We start from the raw sequence: 5,556 nt of genomic DNA, 5'->3' as shown, positions 1-5,556 counted from the left end.
GAATTGAAATCGTCGTTGAATGGAAACGGTACGTTTCCGGACATGGGTTCCTGCTCAGAATATTATGTACTCACTCCCTTCTACAAGCCCTAGAAGTTTGTAACGAGAATTTCCGAACACCCTGTATAATTGCTCATCTATAGGTTGTGATTAGCGAGTTTGCGAGGTTCAAATTATCTGACATAAATGTCTGTAGCTTACGATTGTTTCAATTTTTTACACCACAACGGACAGTAGTCCTCAATGTTTAACAGAAACTTTAACTTGATACCACTGCCCGTTCCTGAGAAAACGGGTCTTAACCAACAGACGTACAACGAAGTGATTCGTATAAAGTTTCCGTTTTTAGCGATTGAGGTGCTGAACCTTAAACATTAAGATACATGTCTCACAGGAGTGGTGCAAGCATTTACAGGTATTACTACTAGAGTTGTTATCTCAAATTCAGTCTGTGACCGAGCCACCGCTACGGTCGCAGGTTCGAATCCTGCCTCGGGCATGGATGTGTGTGATATCCTTAGGTTAGTTGGGTGTAAGTAGTTCTAAGATCTAGAGAACTGATGACCTCAGAAGTTTAGTCCCATAGTGCTCAGGACCATTTGAACCATTTTGTTACCTCAAATGATATATTTAGAATATTTAGGAAGTCCTCCAAAGAAATGTGTGATGAATAAGTGAGGTCGCTTTTCAAGGGTTTTAATTTTAAGGTGTACTGCCTCAGTGTGACTCTCGTTCCTCAAGTTTACTTCTGAACAGGGAAACAAGGACGATTTATTCAAACTGGTTCCCGTCTTGCCAGATGCTTGGAAAGCCTGTCGGACGAGTACGTAAGGAAGGAAGATTAGGGTTTAATGTCCCACCGTCGAGTAGGAGTAGGAGGAGGAGGAGGAGGAGGAGATTAGTGTTTAACGTCCCGTCGACAACGAGGTCATTAGAGATGGAGCACAAGCTCGGATTAGGGAAGAATGGGGAAGGAAATCGGCCGTGCCCTTTCAAAGGAACCATCACGTCATTTGTCTGAAGCGATTTAAGGAAATCACAGACAACGTAAATCAGGATGGCCGGACGCGAGTTTGAACCGCCGTCCTCCCGAAAGTGAGTCCACTGTGCTAGCCAATACGCCATCTCGCTCGGTACCATCGTCGACAAGGTCAGATAGGAGACGGATTGTATAGGAAATCGGCCGCGCCATTTTCTTCGGAAGTATGATAGTATGAGCCTACAATAATTTAACAAAACCGCAAAGAACGTTATGTGGGTGACCGGAGGAGGCTCTGAACCTCGGTCCTCTCCGTTCTGAGCCCAGTGCGCCACCTTCCTCACTGAACAACAGGGCAAGAGGAGGGCTTTGGTAGGTTGTGTCATCCGCAGGCAGTCAAGAGTCCCTCACAGGCAGCACACGTGCGGGCCTAATTGAACGTGGAAACCTCGAGAGGTATCCGTGACGCATTGGTGACTGCCTCAATAATGCGGTAACTACCGCTTCCGGGACGATTCGCGGTTGCCTAATACTTGGCGCAGACACGCACCCTGCGCGCCAAGGTCTGCAATCTCAGCTGTACTGCTACACGTCAAGCCCGCTACTAACTTTTTTCCTTTGTTTATGATTCTAATTTTCCTGAGTTTGTTACATTTTCTACCTACTGCCGACAAATATTTCTTACGCGTGTCGGTGCTTCTCAAATACTTCACACTACAGTTGATTCTCCTTTTACATTTCTTTCCTAATTTCGTCTGACATTTTGACCTTAGGTTACTTTTGATTGGCATCCAGAGGGAAATACTGTGCAAGAAATGTGATGTATCATTATTCATTAGTTTGCCATCATTCTGAGCAATATATACATGGTGGAGCAATCAACGAGATAATATCTAAGCAGAATAGCGGACGACGAACCGACCAAACTTTTCCGAATAACCGTCTGTCGGAAATGCACTCAGCCATAAAACGGCAGCCAATCATCGAAGAGTGCACGGAATTGTGTGCATTTAAACTAACTTGCCACAGTTAATTTCTCATAATGCCAAAGCACACAGTTCTTGATGACTGCACGAGCGTTTTAGATGCCTACGAGGTCGGATTAAAGGAGGAAATCGAAGAAATTCAGAACCGTGCTGCTAGATTTGTTACCGGTAAATTGGATCATCACGCGAGTGTTACAGAGGTGCTTCGTGAATTCAAATAGGAATACCTTGACGGAAGACGTTCTTTTCGCGGAACACTATTTAAAAAAATTTAGAGAATCGGCATTTGTTACTGACTGCAGAACGATTCTAACGCCGCCAACATACATTGCTCCTGAGTATCACTAAGATAAGAGAAACTAGTGCTCGTACGGAAGCATTCACACACTCGTTTCTCATTTGTTCTGTTTGCGAGTGAAACAGGAAAGGAAATGACTAGCAGTGGTACAAGGTACCTTCTGTCATGCCCTCTACGGTTTTCTTGCACAGTATGGATGTAGAGGTAGATGTAAATGTAGTAATTAAATTAGCTAAAGATACGAGTTTCAACCGAACAGTAAAGGTAGGCAAACTTTAAAATACTATTCACGGCTTGTTACGTTAGATGCTAATTTTCTGCGACGTTAACTGGATAAAGCTTGACTGCTAGATTAAATAGGCCAAAAGTAAAGTAAGTCTATCAATTTCTTAAGATAATATACTGTACTACAGGAACAGTACTGCTGCAAGATAGTCCACTTGTAGTACTGTAAGGTGCAATGTTAGATAATCAGATCCATAGGCCACACGTTTTAATTCTTGCTGATGCACAAAGTGTATAAATGAACTTTTATTTTAACAACAACAGGAATTTAATAAATATGAATGGCGAAAAAGAAAACAGAAATTAAGTTTAAACAATTGCTTTCGAAAATCAACCAAAATCACTACTAAATAATTTGTATACCTCTAGAGACTTCCTGGCATGTTGCAAATGATTGTCGCTGCCATAACAAATTGTTTTGACCAACTCTTAGTGGAGAAACTTCGGCACTCTCGCCGCTGAATTGCCGTAGTTCTATGACTGCTGCTCCATGACATGCATTTTCGATCTGTGGTTATCTGGAAAATTTTGCATAACGACCCCTGCCCTCGTCTAACATTATTAGGTTATGCTTCACCCTTCCGTATTTTATATATGTGTCTCTTACGGTGAAAACTGCGGTCCATTCGTATGCTGAGACGAAAGGCCGTAACACGTTTACACTGAAATATTGTGTCCATAAGATCGAGTAACTGATGAAGAGACATTGAAACGAAATGGGCAGAAAAGAGCTCTCCGGTACAAATTGACTTACAGAAGGATAGTTTGATAGGACACATACTAAGACATCAAAGAATAGTTAATCTGGTAAGGAGGGAAGTGTCTTTTGGAAGGGAGGGAGGGAGGGAGGGAGGGAGGCAGGGGGAGGGGGAGGGCGAGGGAGGGAGAGAGAGAGAGAGAGAGAGAGAGAGAGAAAGCAGAGCTTCCCACTAAGCACTTTCGAGTGGATGCCAGTTTTGTTATTGTTTAGAGATGAACGCACTTGCAGTGGGTAGACTAGCGTGGAGAATTTTATTATTGAAAACCACAGTAACAACAGCTCCTACGTACAGTGACTACTACTCGCGATGTAATATGATATCCATTTCTAGCTTCATTATTTACTATTTATTTGTACCACACCACAATAAGTAAAGGCCACTCTCCCTCGCCCACCCCCCCTCTCTCTCTCTCTCTCTCTCTCTCTCTCTCTCTCTCTCTCTCTCTCTCTCTCTCTCCCGTCCGAACAGGCCTCGGAGGGCCCAAAGGTACCGGCCGACCGCCGTGTCATCCACAACCCACTGGTGTCACTGAACGCAGAAATGGAGGGGCATGTGTTCAGTGTACCGTTCTACGAGCCGTTGTCAGTTTTCGTGACTGGAAACGCTATTCCTCGATCAAGTGGCTCCTCAGTTGCCCTCACAAGGGATTAGCGTACCCTGCTTGCCAACAATGCTCGCCAGACCCGGACGGTCACCCATCCAAGTCCTAGCCAAGCCCGACAGCGCTTTACTTCGGTGATCTGACGGGAACCGCTGTTACTACCGCGGCAAGGCCGTTGGCACTCTGTAATTTTCAAAGTTTGATTTTCTTGCAGACTAGCAATCTTATGAATGCTTGTCACTTGATCGTATGGCTAGATGTCTTAGTATTTACGTGTCACACTACAGATTCAAAAGTTCAGCGTTCAGTCCTCAGGCGCTCCAAAGACGTTTTACTCACACTTACGGCTACTTTCACGTAGTAATGATTTGTACGTGTGCAAAATGCCACGTTACATTGTAATTCGGAGTACACTTTAAGCTGTGGACTCCTCAATAACTGACAAAGTATGTCAGTTCAAAGGCCAGAACGGGAAGCGCACACGTATCACCTCCAATACAACCTCGCCTTGTAAAGCGACAGCTGTACCTACCCAGTTGTTATAGGATGATAGCCTAATTGGCCGGAACCGGTTCTTGATGCAGTCTGTATGTTTTTCACCCTTCTGTTTATTGAGCTTGTTACTTTTTCTGATTAGATTAGAGGCTTCCCATGTACTTTTACAACAGAACAGATACAGCACACAAGGTAGCCACTTTACACTTGCACGCGAGGATTCATAATCTCTTAAGGTCATAACAGTTATAGTACACAAACTAAAACGACAATAAGTAAAAGAAAAATGATACAATGGTGAAAACGCGTCAATGGCTTTGAGTAATAATTTCTGATGGCTCACAGCGTTAATATGGTGGACGATCGCCGACTTCTTCCAAAAAAAAAAAAAAAAAATGCTCTGAGCACTATGGGACTTAACTGCCGTGGTCATCAGTCCCCTAGAACTTAGAACTACTTAAATCTAACTAACCTAAGGACATCACAGACATCCATGCCCGAATGCCCGAGGCAGGATTCGAACCTGCGACCGTAGCGGTCGCGTGGTTCCAGACTGTAGCGCCTAGAACCGCTCGGCTACTAACTTCTTCCAGTTTTAACCTTTTTAGTCAGATGGTGTGTATGTTGTTCTATATTACAGAGCACACTATTCGGTTGTTTTCAGTGCTTGTAATATAGGAAAATTAGGCATGAACTCCGGTGTTGAGATGGTTGATAAAGTGATCTAGAGTGAAAGTATCGACTGTTTCACTGGTGCTGAGATTTTGACTACTGGGGATACGACGAATTTTGGAATTTGTGTCTTAATCCCGACGTAGGCCTTTGTTTAACCAACATAGTTCTCTATAGGAACAGATAAGGGGATCATAGGGAAACGTATACTCTTATCAAATTCAGCAGGTTAGATGGTAGTATAAGTTGTTCTTAACAACTTCTCGTACCATTTCACAGTGGTTAGGGACTTCGGTTAACTATCCAATTCTGTTTAATGTGTTTGTAGTAAGGCTTTCTAAATATATCTTTATACAGATGGAAACTGCATTGTCGCCCCATTTTAAATGTTCTCTGTATTGCATTGCATTTTGCCTGGGACTTGAAAGGGACCTATAAAGCGTTTAGAAAGATAAGGAGAACGGATTGTCACAAGATAA

The 5,556-nt window shown here is 43.4% G+C and overlaps 1 pseudogene; it reads right to left on the bottom strand.

Moving 5' to 3' along the window:
• Window positions 1–3,971: 3,971 nt before the first annotated feature.
• LOC124723254 lies at window positions 3,972–4,090 on the bottom strand (annotated as a pseudogene).
• Between the last annotated feature and the right edge of the window lie 1,466 nt (window positions 4,091–5,556).

Source organism: Schistocerca piceifrons, chromosome X (genome assembly GCF_021461385.2).
Source record: "Schistocerca piceifrons isolate TAMUIC-IGC-003096 chromosome X, iqSchPice1.1, whole genome shotgun sequence".
NCBI classification, from domain to species: domain Eukaryota; kingdom Metazoa; phylum Arthropoda; class Insecta; order Orthoptera; family Acrididae; genus Schistocerca; species Schistocerca piceifrons.
The sequence above is the reverse complement of the archived record's forward strand: the minus strand, read 5'-3'. Positions and strand labels throughout refer to the sequence as shown.